This window comes from Strigops habroptila, chromosome 4 (genome assembly GCF_004027225.2).
Source record: "Strigops habroptila isolate Jane chromosome 4, bStrHab1.2.pri, whole genome shotgun sequence".
NCBI classification, from domain to species: Eukaryota; Metazoa; Chordata; class Aves; order Psittaciformes; family Psittacidae; genus Strigops; species Strigops habroptila.
The window spans coordinates 25,907,173-25,924,318 of NC_046358.1; positions in this window are offsets into that span (position 1 = coordinate 25,907,173).

Here is a 17,146-nt window from a genome sequence, read left to right on the forward strand (position 1 = left end):
ACACAGGTAAATGTCTGAAAACCAGTTTCTTAAAACAGATCTACTTTCACTGTATCTCTGCCTTCTTGTGAGAGCTCTCCACTTGTTTCCACAGTGCCCAAGGCCTGCCATCCCATGAAACTAACCGAGAGCTTGGTCCATCCCCGTTAAGCACAACTATACCAGGAGATATTGCTACCACCCCACTCCTCTCAACAGGCTTCCACCTTGCTTTCCCTGAAAAGTCATTCCTCACACTCACATGGGATGGTCTTGCGCCCCTTTCCCTCCCATGGTACTCCTCTCCGCACACTGCTACCTGAGTTTTTTTCTCCTCTTGTTGCAATTGCAGGACTTTTTGCTGTTTAGGTCCAAAAGAAGCTGTATACATACACTGAAAGAAACAGTCTGCTCAAAGCTGCTTCCAGGATGAACAGACTGGACACACAAATGAGAGGAAAATGGAGGCACAACTTCATAAATTGACAGCAGTGCCTCAGCTGGTCTCCCACCTTCCAGATCATAAGTGCTTAGCTAGACTAAGCACTGTGCCAAGTGCCTGCCTACAACTAACCCTCCCACCTTCCCCACACCCATGAATGTCATCATGAAAAGACTTCTCTTTTGAAAGTACAGATATGAGTAAATGGGAGGAAGAAGAAAGAGCTGCAAGTATATGCCATAGAGGGACTGAAAAAGAGTTTCAGATAAGTGTATAAGCAAGATTTGTGCAGTTCCCCATTGGGTCACCTTCAAGCCCATCTGACTGACACCAACGAAGCTTATATTGGCATATCCTCTCTAGCAGCACTGTTCTAGCAGGAGCAGAGTTCAGTGGTGCTGCACTCTGGATCTGCATATCCATGATTCAGGCTTCAAAGCATTAACCTATTCTAAAGAAAGATCCTGATAAGAAGAAATTGTGACTTCACTTTCCACTGTGGCGTAAAACAGAGCCATCAGTCCCTGCCGTTCTGTTATTCAGTAAATCCGAAGATTTGTAGATTGTTAATTAAGTTTTTCCCATATTAGTAACTCATATTAGTGATAAAATAAGCGTACATATGCTGGAGGTATTTGGCATAAACAAGCACCAGTGGATTGCACATTGGCTAGCCTACAGTGATGTTAAGTATTTAGAAGACATGAGGGGGAAAAAATCACTGCAAGTGATGCCAGAGAAAGTTGCCACTTTAAAGGATTCTGAGATTGAAAAACCCAAGAAAAATTCAATGACTATATGAACAACTTACCCATTACCATTCCAGACTGTTCAAGCTCCAAAAATATTGCATGCCTGCCTTTCCTAAAATGTGTTAATTCTGTTTTGATGCCCATTCACTCCTGAACTCCCAGCTGAGAGTAATACCTGACTTATGAGAACAGGGCCCAACACTGCTGCATACAAGCTTACAGGGATGACTTTCTAGCCTTTCCTAGATGCAGTTGCAATCAATCACCTAGAAATGAAGACTTCACTAGTTCATTACTAGTTCCCTGAGCCATCCAGCCTCCTCAAATGCTTCATAAAACTTCTAGTTTTCTAATATTTAAATTATTTCAATTACCTAATACTTAGCAATGTTGCTTATGTTTCTCTTGATTTTTCTTTTCCTACATGGACTTGGTTGGAGAAACTTCCATATTAGATGTATATCTTAATTAAAGATAAGCTGGTTTAGGTGCAGGAAAATTATAAAATTTCAAAGTTATCATTTTTCACTCTGTTTCAAAGATGCAAATATCAGAAAGAGAGCAGTTAGTTAGACTTTAAAAGAAAAATTTATGTGTATTTATTTCCCTCTTGGTACTCCTTCCAGTGCTTCCTAATTAAGGACAAGCCAATACAGTATCATGTAGCAATCTGGTATTTATTAACAAAGCTAGTCATGATTTTTAACTGATTATTGCTCAGAGGATCCTCCCCTCATTAATATAAATGAATTAGGAGGAATAGTGCCAAATGTTTCAAATGGGAATTAACATGAGACTGCAAGGTATAATTAGTTGAAAATGCTAAATACATCAAAGTATTAATTTGTGTGTGCATATATATATGCCTATATATGTACCACACATATATTATCTAAAAATATTATGTATATGTACACAGAGTGCACATACCAGCTTAAGCACAACTTACAGATGGATGCCTACCAGTTTTATTATATTATACCCTGAAGCTAAGGAAAACAAGGTATCTAGCTAAAAAAGGATTAAAAAATCCAGGGAACAAAAATAAAGAGATCCGCACAGGATAACTTTAATAATATATGTCATTTAAGGCAAGGAGTCTCTGAACCAAACACCATTGTAGGTACAATAGCACAACCCCATTGTCTTGTTTTGTGTTAGTCTCATAATCGTGTAATATTCTCTCATTTCTGCCTGCCATTTCTGTGCTTGTATGTATCTGTGTCCGTGTGGACTTGCTAATGTGTAAGTGTGAAAACAGTGACGCTAAATCTCCACAGTCCAGACAATAATTTTACCCTGCATTTCAGATATTTAGATTTATACTATACTTTTTTCCAGTGATTATGACATCTTTTGCAGCTGTTTAGGGGGGTCTCAAGTTATTTGGGAAACAGAACAGTGGGGTCAGAATACCAAACTACACAGAGGCAAAGCAGAGGTGTAACAGAAATAAGCTCTCCTTTATTTCTCAACTCTACTCTGCACTCAGCTGGAAAAACAGCCTCTCTTTTCACAACCTTCTGAAACAAAAGCAGAAGTTAGTCAGTAAGGTATAATGATTATGGTCCAAGCAAGCTGAGAGCTGGCTACCTACCAGTCTTGGACCTGCTGGACCTGTTAATTCTACACAAAGGTGTAAGACTGGGCTAGTACAGAGGGTGGCTAAATGTTGCTGCAAGGAAAGGCTTTGTCCAATTTCTTGGATTGATTTTCATGTTTCAGAAGGAAGTCAGGTTTACTATGAACCAGAGAATGTAGAGGTGGATACAGACCCAATTTAAATGGGGAGAGGAGGATGGATGGCACAGCTCCATGACTGGAACCTCATTTCATGTTGCAGGAATATTTGCTGTGCCTCCTAGTTGCGACAAAGAGCTAGCATTTCCATTCTCAGACCACTCGTCAGCTTGGACTAGAGTCTCTAAACATATACAGAGCAAAAACAAGGACTAAAACTTTTCAACACTATTCACAGAGGCTATACACAGAAATAGCCTTTGCAGTGGGATAATCTTGTGTCTAAGAGCTGCTAAACTGGATCAGACCAAAGGTACATGTATCCTGTCTGGCTATTGATGATATCAGATGCTTAGGGAAGAAATGTTACAGAATGGTCATTACCTAAATACACCCTTCCTGCTTCCAGCATTTGGCAACTTACAGACTCCTTTTAGGCAGTTGCATTAGGTTGCTGTGTCTAATAATCCTCAAAGGAGGACACAGTAACATGACCTTATCTAATGGGGGTTTTTTTAAGCCATTTTTCCTATTGGTCCCCACAGTGTTCTCCAGCACCCAGTCACAATTTTGTGAGAAATTACAAGCAACTGTCTTCCTTTTGTTTTTAAATTATTCCCTAGTCGTTTCACTGATTGCCCCTAGTTCTTCTTCTTTGAATGTTTCTTCCATCTCCACCTTCTCCAAGCCATTCATGACACAGTAGGCTTTCCCTCCTTAGTTATCTTTTTTTGCCCAGTTTAAGTAGGCTAATGTACTTTGAAGTTTATGGAATATGGAAACCGTTACATGAAAACAAACAACAATTTTAAATAAAAAACTTTTCACATCATGCCCAAATTCATTCTCTGCTACATCATCACTAGTATTTAGCTGCTATCTTAAAATATGCCTTGGAAGATGTTTGTAAACTGAAAGGTTAAGATATTACAAGCAATTTAATGTACAGACTGTCTTTTTGTGTGTGCAGTAGCAGGTATGACGGTGAGGCCTTTAAATATGACTACAAAAAGAATAAATTAAAAAAATTATGGAATAGTAGAACACACATATAACAATATTTAACATTCTGAGCTGTTCTACTATGAAAGAAATGTAGGGTCCATAACATTTGCTTTCACCAGTGAAAAAAGCCCTTTATGAGCTTACTTCTGTAACACACAGTTGTGGTCATAACTGCTTCACTTGTATTTTAACCTTCAGGATTTCTAATCCTCTAAATATCTAATTAGTACTGCTTTTTAAATGGTCTTATAAAATCATCTTGGCATGTATGCATAGAATGGCCTATTGCCAAAGTACCATAACGTGCAGGAACAGTAATGACTCTGTCTCTGCACCGACTCTCTGTGACAGAATATGATCAGAAAAAAATCAAATGCAAAGCTGACAGGACAGCTCACATTTCTCCTGGATCTCATAACCCCTACTCAGAGTAAGACTTCTAGATCTAGAGCATGCAATTTTTTCCCTTTTTGCCTTTTCCCTCTTCATGTTATCCTTGACCTACACGTTGGTCATGCATGTTGGTCAAATCCTGTCACCCCTGTAAGATAGCTGCAGGTGAAAAAGACCAAGGCATAAAGGAGATTGTCAAAGGGACATTGTATAGATACTCAGAAGAGATTTTCTACAGCAGAACATCTGAGAAGTTTGATCTTGCTCTGGAGCCACAGCCTAATGCACTACATGGGTCTGCATGGGTTGTTCAACAGATGCAGTACCCACTACACTCAGGCAGCAGCGGAAGTTAAAAATGCTGCTATATATTTAGCCAGACAACCTTTTCTGTTCATCAATATCTTACACATAAAGCCCCTTTTCTAAGCATCTTAACAATTTGAAGACCTAAGTTAATGCAGAAATCCCAATAAAGAACTTAGCTTTTGACTTAATGCTTCCTCCCACTTGTCCAAACTTAACCCATTCTCAAAATCAAAATATGATGTTCTCCACTTCTTCCTGCCAGATAACATACAGACTCTAGCAAGTATATCTCACTCACCAGCAAGGCCTAGCTAACATAATGGTCCTTTGGTGCCACTAGCAGTCCACATAATTTACAGTCACCCTCAGACTGCTCTAACTCATGGCAGGGGACAAAAGCTGGCTAATGATCAGTCAGTGCAAGGTGGCATCTTTCCTCACACCTCCCTCCCAATTAGCACTCCTTGCTCTTTGCCTGCAGCAGAAAATCTGGGCCTTTATATTATTTTCCCACAACAGCAGCCTCCATCATTAATTAGTGCATGGAAGCTCTGGAGATCCATTGGGAACATAGAAAAAACATCCTCCTGTGACAGTGCTACTCATACTAACTCCAATTCCCCTCAAGCTGTCAGTGACACATCCTTGAGCTTCTGGTGACCCTGCACAAGACCTTCCTTTGGACTCAGGGAGGGAAACAATGAGATATACAACTCATGAAGCTTATCGCTTCCTAAGTTACTATTGTATCATCTGTATCTAACAGGGTTCAAGCCAGTCTGAAGCCTTTACTGTAACTGGGGCATTGGTAATGTCTCTATCCCATGTGTACTCTCTGTTGACCAATAGTGCACTTTAGCTTACAAAGAGGTATCTTTCTCAGTAGAGACCTGATTAGAGCACCTCTTCTCTGCTTTTCCCACTTATTTTCTTAAAACTTGCAGGAATATGGTCTGTTTAGACCTTAAAATCACCATAAGCTGGCTTACAATAAGAAGCCAGAAAGACAAAAGCCACCTTGGGGGGGGGGGGAATAAACAAACAAACAAACAATCAAACAAACAAAACACCAGCAAAAGCAAAGTGAATCTAAGAAAGGTCCGTTCTTATGCTTTGACTCCAGTAGAAGTCTGGCTAGACTAGACATTTCTCAAGAAAACTGGAAGTTATAATTATCTTTTAAATATTTCAAAATAATTATGGATAGGATCAGAAATTTTAGATATCTAATGAAATTTTCTGTGGTTCATTATTCACTAATATTGTCACATTTACTTTCTGTATGACACCAGGTATAATACAAGAAGAGAGTATACATATGGCATATGTGCAATATTGATCAAAAACAATATTAAAAATACATTAAGAAACAAGCAAGTAGTTTCCCACTAACAATTAGTAATGTGTAGATGTAGCTTTTGTACAGCTGTAGGCATTAGCCCAGATTTGCAAACACCTTTGTCCAGCAAAGAAAAATCCAGAATATATGATTTCTTTTCTCTGCAGTTTTATTACAGAAGGAAAACGTCCTGGTGAACTCAGAGTCTGCCCAGTTCAGACCACGGCTGTACTACCAGACTATGTGACTTGTACTGATAAGGGTCCCAGAATTCTAGTTTGACATCCAATTGGTTTAGTTTAAATCAGCAAATGGTCCGAGGTCAGGGCTTCAGCTGTTGTAAGGTGCCAATCAGCAATCTGAAGGGGATATCCCCAGGATACTAAATCTATTGACCTATTAGCACAAAATATCTGATGGTTGAAAAGGCTGTCAGTCACAAACAGTGAAGTCTCTTCTAAGCAGGATATGAAATAAAACAAGAACATTTTTTGGTTATTCCCTAACAAACAGTATCCCCACTGAGATTTTTATTGACCTCAAGCATGAATTAAGTCCTATGATAAGGGTCTGCCAACAAAAGGCAGATCAAAAGGAAAAATTAAGTTTAAGCATCAACTTTGTTCTTCAAAATTAAATAATGCTTTTGGCATTGACAAGTTCCAAGTAAAATTCTGGCTTTTCTCTTTGTATTCTTTCCCATCCTTGTCCCATTAATGACGAGCATATACCTAATGTGTCTGGTCTGGTATTATCACATATAGAATATGTCACCTTCAATCCCCCTCTGTTATCTAAGCATATATGCCACTGGGCAGAAGATCTCTTATACTATCTCCCCCCTACATCTGCACAGGATTAAAAAAAAAAAAAAGTTCTGTATCTTACGACCACATAGAGGGCTGCAGATGAGAGAAGGATGGAGAGGGGATAAGGACCAGGTCAAAAGAAAATCCAGAGAAGGGAAAATATTTCAGCTGCATTTTAAAATATAAAAAGTTAACACAGATCAAATTGATTCCAGAACAGTATGCATTCTATTCCAGCAATATCTATTGCCATATGGGTCTTTTAAATACTGGGTTTGGAAAGGAAATAAAAGAACACAAGGTAGCCTAGTTAAAAACGTACCAGAAGTATGAAGACAGCAGCCCAGTCTGTTACTTGATATTCAAATATTCTCAAAACTTTACTGGGATTTTTTTTTTCTTTTTCTTCTTGGGGATTCTGTACTGCTATGATCAAACACTTGACAGCCATTTTCAAGTAATTTTGCATGATTTCCATACTGAAGAAGTATTAAACATAAGATTCCAAGAAACTAGTCAGACTCTGCATTTTGTTACTTTCTTTAGCATAAATACCTTAACCAGTGCCTCTCAGTATAGTACAATATCATACTATTTTTCCGTATTTTCTTTTCCTCATAGAAAATTCAAAGCTTTTATATGTTTTCATATTTGTTATACATTGGATCAAATATCTCTTGAATATGTAGAAAGGAACAATGAACAACAATATTTTGGAATGTATTTGGCAATGAATGTTCGGGTACATCTACCTATCCTCTGATGCATTTAAATTCTCTTCATGAACAGCTTAGAATAAATAAGGGTTTTAGCACTATGCCTGGAGTTGAAAAATATACAAATCAAGTAAATGTATGTTAAAAAATAAAGTACAATTGTGAAATAACAAAATACATTTAAAAAGGAGGAAGCGATATAGTCTAACTGCATATGAGTCATCTTAATGGCATAACAAAGAAAAACATACATGAATTTAGCATTACAGTCAGCATCATGATTGTTCTGGTAAGAAAGAAGAGCAGAAAAAGAGAGAGACTGAATTTAGATGGCAAAGTTCTGCCTATTAGCAAGGAAAAAAGTACTCTACTTTGTAAAAGTTACCGTTTTTATAACATTTTGGGGCTTTTCAGCTGATAAAAGTAAAGATTAATCATCTTCAAAACTACTACACCAAATTTCTATGTCACATCTCAGAGCAAGACACTTACATAGAAACAATTGCACTATGTTCATTAATTTGAAACTATTCTGCAGTTAGCTGTAGTTAAGACCACCAGAAAATGCTGTAACTCTGAATATCATATAACACTGAAATATCTTCATCATTCTTTAAACCCAATGTAAAAATGTTTTTAAAGTATAAGCATGCCTCACATAAAAAGCAGAAAATCTATTTGTTTTTTCAGGGGATGCACTGCCATCTCAGGAGCTTCTTTAAAGGTGACCTACAAATAATTTACCAGGTGTTATTTTTATATAGATCACACATTGTGATGAATGAATGAAGAATGACAAAGGTTTATTTTAATTCTTGTTACTTAAGTGAGGTTTTGAGCTTGGGTGGTTTTTTTTTCCTTTTTTCTTTGAGATATTTGTAAATGTCAGGTTTGGCTTTCATGTATTTTAATCACTGAACTGATTAATGACTTAAAAATGCGTGGTTGAAGAGGATGGGAAAAGAAGAAAGGCTTTACATTTACCCTCTCAAAAACGTTATGCTGCAGTACAGTTCAGTGGTGTTAACAAAAGAAAAATACAAAAAGCAACGTGAATTATGACTAAAACTCCTTTACTTTCCTTGATTCATCCCTCCCTTTATCTTTTTGACTGTTATGATGTCATCATTTCACCAGCATTTCAGGCATACATCATAGTAAATGGAGTTGGATATGTAATAGGAAAAAGAAGGAACAGAGAGAGAAAAAAACCCCAACTTTTTACATTTAATAAAGTATCAAAAATATAATCTCACCTTTACATTTTCTGTGTTCATCCTTAAATAGAGATATGATCTCCAGAAGTTGAGTTTTAAGGATTTTTTTAATCAGTAGTCCTTCTTTGTAATTAGGGATGGACTGAAAAATTATGGCATTGATTCGCAACAGCAAAAGATGTGACAATTCATATCCAATTCTGTTTAACCAAGCATGCTATGCATCATATGCAAGAGAGTCACCTTGCTTCTTTACATCAACACCTGGAACAGGTATGGAGGCAGCATGCTTAAACATTGGCAAGGAAGGAGCATCCCGTCTTATTTTATAAAGTCCCCATCTGTCCATCTTGGAAGCAACAGCATAGAATGTTTGGCATGGACTCTAGTTCAAGGACTGCAATGAGGATGTCCTATTCAGCCAACCAAGAGTGCTTTTTGTCTATCTTTCTCATGTCTGGCCTGAAGACCGAATAGCCATTTACTTCATAGCTGCTACTTAAGATGATGCAGTTACGAAGTAAAAGACAATCTTGATGAGATAGGGATGCAAGGTAAATAATGTCCAGAAATATCAGGAGTCATTTAGAAATGCATCAGACTATTAAGACTTTGCAGATAAAGGCCCACAGCTGTGAAAAATATTACAGCTCTGGATGGAGATGTATTGGCAAGGCTGTGTGAAGCTGTTTTGCATAACCTCATGCCCAAAATATTCTAGCTTCTAGCTGGTGCTATCAAATGTGTAAATGCTCCAGATTCCTTCTTCTAACCTGTCTTAGTGCTTTCAACAACTCACAATACAAGTGTATGTTTCTTGACTGTTTTAGCTTTATGCTATTGCTTTATCCCCAAGTACCACCTAAAAATATGTCTAGCTGAAACCATGTCAGCATCAGTAGACTAGAAAGAACTGCCTATTACTTCTTACAAGCTATTAAGCTCTTTGGAGAAAAAAGTGGTTGATATGAATTTCCTGGATTATTTTCATTATCTTTAACATTAAAAGAGGAGGAAAGAGGGAAAGGGAAGGAGGGCAACTCAGTCCTCTGGCTGCCTCTCACTCTTGGTTCACCAGGGTATATCACAATCTTCAGTAGAAAGCCTACGGATCTACACAATTATGAAAGGGAACTGAATGCCTCCAATCGTGAAGACATTTTTTTTTTTATGCCAGCCTTTCTGGGTTCTAGAAACTTATGCTTGCATTAAGAAAGGTGTACCCCACAAAGGGTAAGGGTGAAAAGGTCCACAATGCGTACCCTCCTTTCTGTCAGCTACCGATCTTCACCTCTCACACATCCTCCTGAAGTGGGACATAAACGCAGCACTGGTTTATTTACCAGAGCTATACTCTCCTCCTTCTCAACTGTACCAAGCTGTTTGTGGTTGCTCACTGGAGCCATATTGAGTGTATTTGCCACCAGCTGCTTCCCACAACCTCATTGCTCCCCTACCCACCTCCAGAGTGTTGCACCACACCACAGGAGCCCACAGTGCCATTTGCCAACACCATCTGCTGGACCTCCTGAGCCAAGATTACCTCTCTCTAAGCCCACACCCTTTCTATTGGGGCTTCAAAGCCTGAAAACAAGGGGTCACAATCTGAAAAGAAAGGCTCAAAAAATCTGAGGCTGCTGTTCTTATTCCCAGTATCTCTTCTTTCTCCTTCCAGCACAAACATCCCCCTCATCTTTCAGTAATTGTTCTGGGGGAAGAAGAAAATTTGAGTACAACTTTTGGCTGCTGTTTAAGCACATGACCAGCCACATCAAAGCCGTGAGGTGATAGTCCTAATAATACCTTCTTTATCTCCAGATTGTCCCATTCTGAAGAACTGAAACTAAAAAGCCAGATTGTGTACTTAATAACTGAATCCCAATCTCTCTCTCTTTTAAAAATTATTTTAATGATAGAATTCAGAAGTTGCCTATTCTTACGTCTCATGCTTGTGACATACTTACTGCTTCCTACACACATTTAACCTCCAGAAATTTGTTTACACATTTTCCCTTTCATGTCTAAAGTATCTGCATTGGATTGACCCATCGCAGTAGTACTGAAGAACTTCAGTCTTTATGTATTGTTATTCCCTCTTTGCTGCAAACCTTCTGCTTACAGCCCCAGGCTTCATTGCATCTTAAAGTAGAAATGTTCCTCTGGGCCCCCCATAGACTTGTCAAGGACCATGGTCTTTCTACCACTGCCGTGAGCATAGGGGCAGATTCTTGACTCAGTCTATAAGGAGAAAGCCTATGAAAACTAGGCCTTACATGGAGAAAAAAGTCAGGTTATTATGTACTGAAAGCATGGGGTCTTTCTTCCATTTTCAGTTCAAACAGATCTAAAGATGCAAAAAGTAATTTTTTCCTTCGTAAACCATAATTTTACAGTAGTTTTGGCCTACTGCTGGTGAAAAGAGAGAGGAGACTAGAATCCCCAAGTTCTGCTTCTGCTTTTGGCTCTAAGCCAGCTGCATGATTTCCTCAGCTCCCTCAGTCAAAGTGTTCCTCAGTTTACCAATTTGCGAAACTGACACAATAACAGCGATGTATCCACAGGAATTTAAACCATAAAAGCAACTGCTTGCAAAATACTTTAACCCTGGCAAAAGAAAATACTGGATAATTTATTCTTTCAAATTAAAAATGTGATAGATTATTCACATATCTATACACAAACTCAAGACATGAATCTGCTTATAAGTGAACCACTCCTATGTGAACCTTGCACTCTGTTTATAAGGCACATTGTTTCCTTTATAAAGCCTACAGAAGCCAGACTTTGATTTGAATATAATAAAATTGCAGAAACAGCACAAGCTGGCCATGTAACTTCTATTTTAATGAATACCTAAAGTAACAGTCCTCTAAGCCATTGTGTCATCTTTCAACTCCTGTCCCTCCCTCCCCCTTTCTGCACCAAACTTGAGGAAAAGAAAAACTGATTGGCAGGTACTGTAGCTGGTGTGAATAACCACGACTATATATCTTGTCAAAAATCAGCATGTACTTTAAAAAAGAAGAAAGTAAAATATGAAGATAAGAGGAATAATCTGAGGCTTTCCCATATTCTCATTCAAATTTTTCTATTTAGATTTCACTATATTTCCTTTTTTAACCTTCTCCTGCAGGTCTTTATATATAGGACAAAAAAATCCACTTCTGTCATTTAAAGCATGATGAAAGTACCAAAGAAAAATCTATTTTCAGCTGTTTCTCGTTAGAGCACTTTTTTGCCACTGTGATGAAAGTCGATGCAAAGAAAGAAAGACGAGTCACTGATGAAGATGAAGAAGCATTTCTGATCAGCCATCTGTTCAACCAATTAAACCCCTCACAAATAAAGTTGTGTATACGTATATAGCTAACCCATAAAGATATACATATCTATGTGTACACTGGCATGTGAACACATACATATAAATAACATGTAAAGTCTACTTTGCAGATACTAAACTCTGCTTACATGCTGAGTATAGCTAATTAAATGCACACATAGAGAAACACTACAAATGTGAAATAGAATTTGTCCCCATTGGAGAACAAAGCCTTCTCTATTAGCACCCTTTTCTCTTAATGGTCCTTATGCAGTAAAAATAAAGTACAAACACTATAATTTCACTCCCAGAAAAGTTACAAATACTGTAGGTATCTTTAGAAACAGCTGCAAAAGTGGATTCACTTCTGACAAGATTGGTGTTAATTACCAGTAAGGACTTCAGTATAATACTATTTAAATCATTTTAAATTATCCCTCTCAAAAATTAATTTTTCATCAAAGATTACACAAAAAAAATCATGATATCATCTCTGCAGCTGCGATTTAGTAATAATTTCATCTATTATTACCAATGTCAGTTAGATAAAAGAAAAATGGCATCCTACTGTGCTGATTCCAGCATAGGCCATATATAGAAATTTTTAACTATCACTTATAATCGCCTTGATGAGCTTAAACCTCCTCTCAATTAACACCCTAAATGACACTGAGACATCTTAATGGAGGATGTAAGTAAAGGAAAAAGACTTTAATCAAAGAATAAAAAGAGAAGTGCCAAGCAAAAGGAGGAAGTCTGGTGCACCTCTCAGTGTCCAATCACAATGGGGTCCTTTATCTTTTCTTGAACTTCTTGTCATCTTTGTATTGCGACTGTAACTTCACAGCAGCCATAAGAATCAAAAAATAAGTGTGCATACTCTTATCTGCAGTTTTCATCCACATCTGAGAAAGACAGTGCAGGGGTATAAACTGAGCAGGAAAACACAGATTAAGTGAAACTGAAGAGATTGTGAAAAATAAAATGATTGTTACAATGAGTCTTACTCCATTTTGGTTTCTACTTCCATAGTGGTTCAGGGCAAAACTTAAAGGCTGGAATATAGTGATTCACATACTGTTCAATAAACCTTAAAGGAGCATGTTCGAATCCTAACATCTCAACCTGAATAAAAGTTCTGCTTTCACAGCCAAGAGGTAATTATACTTCCAAAGCTCTCAGTTGCCAGACAACCACGTAAATATTTGCTTAAATGGCAGACAATATTAGTAAGGGCATTCTTGTCTTTTTCAGCATAACTCTAAGATTCCCAATACAAGCATTTAAATGCATACACATACTGGGCGGTTGTGATAGCACTCTTCAAATTTTAGAAAGATTGAGAAATAAGTCTCTATCTAGTGTTTGCCAAACTTGTGAACCCAACTTTCTAGCTATCAGAATAACCACACAGACGTAGTAAACTGATAATCTTCAGCTAGCTTCTGCAGACTTCTCGCTGTATCCTTGTGCAAAACCACTGGGCAATGACTACAGACTGGGAACTGTGAGTTTAGGCTGCACGTGGCTGATGGGTAGTGGGTGATTTTGCCCTGGTAGATGACTCAGTGACAACCTGTCAGCTCTGACAGGGAAAAAGGGCTTTGGGAAGTGTGGTCACAAATACTTCTGAGGGACTTTGGGAGGTGCTGTGAGTGCCTGGGAACCATACATCTCTGCTGTAACAGCTAATGGGGGTGTTTCTTAGGTTTTGGAGTATCTAGACAACACACAGAAGTTCCTGTTCATGTTGGCTGTTTCCACACGTGTAATTCAATATATATATATTGTTTTCATAGCCTAATATTTTTTCAGTTAATTCACTTATAATGAGAAGCAAATTAATATCTCTGAGTGCATTAATAGTAAAAAAATCTAATTAAAATCAGCCACTGTATTTCATTTCTTTCAAGTGTTTGTTTGCCCGTTAGAGCTTCACAAACTGTTAGCTACAAATTATACCAGTTAAGGATTCGGCTCGTTTTGATTAACAAATAATTTGCAAAAGGTTTTGCTTTTATTTGTCATAGGTATTTGTTGAATAGTTCAGTCAACCATTTCAGCTTGTGGGTTGTTTGCTCCAGCTTTTCACTAGTCATTCCTATTCTGGTGTTAAGCACACAATATTTATGGCACCAAAAGTACTGCTAAAAGAGCCCCTCAGGTAAAGGTAAGAAATATTCCAACCTCTGTTCCATGACAGACACAGTATCCACTAAATTTAGTCACTGCTGTAACAGAGAAATTGATCAAACCCTCTCACGCTGGATGATTTTAGATACCTGACTATTACATGGCAACTAATAATAAGCAATGGAGTGTGTATTTTTAGGGAGAAATTTGTAGATGTGCAGTGATTCGTATTAATGTCTGTGCAACTTTGAGCATTGACAAACATTACCCTGCTATGGGGCAGCTGCCTGAGTGTTTTCAACTAAAGAGCTTTCTCTGACTCACAAAAAAAGCAACCTTCCAACATTCACTCTCCAGACTGTTTTTTTGCAGACTGTTTTTTGGTTGACTTTTTTTTTTACCTCCATTTGGACTTATAGCCAAACACATTTCTTTCTCCAACTAAAATTTAAGGAGGGTTGATTTTGCATACATAACACAAAAGGTAGCAGCAAAATAATGCATGCAATTAAATACCTAAGTATTCACTGATCTGAAGGTTGACAGTCTATCAGTTTACAGAAAAATATGAAGCTGATTGATTGATAGCTTTACAGAAAGAAAGTATCTTGCATGGAAAAGAAGCATCACTTTCTGCAACTGCTGCTGTAACAGAAAAGTGCTGTATGGTCCACTGCTAAATTCAAAGCACACCATCTTAAAGACAACAGTCCCTTTTCTGTGCGATCAAGGAAACACTTATTTTCTTATCCAGCAGAAAACCACTATGTACACTGCTTTTAACTTGGTCTCCATTTCACTGTTTTACCAGTATGATAATCATTTCTGTTGATTACAAGCCTGAAAAAAATCACCTTTTCTGATCAAAATGTCTGTGACAACAAGGAGCCTAAGGCAGAGTTGGTAATGCTGATATTAAAAGGAAGTCCTTTTCCTGGAATCAGATTTAAGCTGTCTCAGCAAGTGACTCTTATAAACTGCATCTTTTGAGAGTGATGGGAGAGTTACAGTCAAGCCACACTGAGAAATACTTTCAAGTGCAGAGAAGCCTAAGAGCTCTGATATTCAGAATCAGCTAAACAAATGCATATCTCAGTATGGACAGGCATTGTAGCACTGGTTTATCATTTTGTGACACAGGTTTAAGCTAACATTAGGAAGTTCTGCAAGACAGTTAAATCAATCTAATGCTGACAAAAAAAAAAAGAATATTTCCACTCATATCCCTTGGTCTCAAATGTACATTGCTGCTTCTTGTAGAGACACAGTTGTTCATCTGATCTCTACACTAACAATTTAGTTCACTAAACTGGCAGAAAATGGTGCGTTGTTATTTGCTGTGTTCATTTTTTGCCCATATAATGAGCCAAAATAGCTTACTGGGGCATTAAACAAGCTCCAGAGCTAACATGGGAGGGAGAGAGGAAGGCAAGTAGTTTCCTTTCAGTATCTGCAGGATTTTAGGATTATCCTCTGGGGAAACCACCCCCTGAAACAGTGTAATGTCACTCTGCTTGGAGTTATCACTTTGGCCATATCGAAGCTATTGTTCTGACCAAATCCAGGAACCTCTAGTCTCTAGAAACACAAGATGTGCACAAAACCAGATGTTTTTTCAGGGTGGAATAAATTGTACAGAGAAATACAGCAGCCTGGCAGTTGAATTTTTGTGGCATTGCTATGTTGCTTAAGATTCTGAAGAAAAAAAACCAAACAAAAAAAGACAAAGAGCAAGCAAACCACACTTTCCTCTCCTAACTAGCACTGCTATGCCAGCAACAACCCTAATGTATATGTCATTTTATCTACAAAAGAGTACTTTTGCCCTATACTTATCTTGTTCAGGAAGTTGTATCAGTTTATCAGCTTTTTGTGCCAGTGTAAACTTAGCCTCCAATGGAACTATCTGACAGTCTAGCTACATCACAAGCCCTTTCTAGCTAGGATATGGTCATAACAGGAACCTTGGCTTTTGATTATGAAGAAAGCCTATATTTCAGTGGATGCCTTGCCATGAAGCTGCACAGCTGCTATGAGGGTGCTATTTTTGCTTCTTCAGTCACCACCTTTCCAAACAAAAAAGAAATTGTGTGTGTGCTGTGAATAACCAAAAAAAATCTATTCAAAATGACAATGCTGCATTTATGTCCTTTTATTTCTTTGCCAACAATAAAGGAGTTCACTCTAAAATCCCCAACATTCTGCAATTGCTTGAGAGCCAGGACAGCTCTCAAGCCAGGTCTAAATTATAAAGTGTTGTTGACAAAGCTGTTTCAGTCACAAGCATGAAAAAAATCACACCCTTAATTGACACAGATATGCCAGCAACACCCTCTGTATAGATGCAAGAATCCCTTTGCTGGTATGGCTTATGCCACTCAAAAAGGTAACTGCAGAAAAAAGATTCCTGTTACCAATATAGTTTTTTCTTCTGGTACAGCTCAGCCAACAAAGCCTCTGTATCATGAATCAATGATTCCCAAATTTTCTATAGTCAAGCCTTGGGAAAATTGGCAAATATGTAACACCTCCCTGCACCCAGCTCCCTTCTCCCAAATTGGGACTTTTAGTTCCACCTTGTGTTCCTCTTCTTGCTTCCTACCTCTCTGGCACTTGTTCTATGGTGCCCCTGTCTCCTTTTCACCTCATAAGTCCCCTCCTCTTTATGAGACCATTTGTGCCTAGAGTCACTCCGACATGATCACTTCATATCTCCCAGCACTTCTGGTTGTGGCTGAACTTGCTGGTGGGGAAACCTCGATTCTTATTTTGCATTTGAGATTTACAGTCATGTGTTTCTACTGAGTAGACTGATGTTATTCTTATTTTACATGTTAGATAAAAAAGTATACCAACAGCTTGGAAGTACAAAAAAATCAGTATGAAAACCACAGAGTTACCTCTAGGTTGTAGACACAGCTTTATGAAGACATGCTTATTCCCTTCTCCCTCTTTTTTCTTGAACTTATTCTCAATGGGATAGCTTTCCAGAT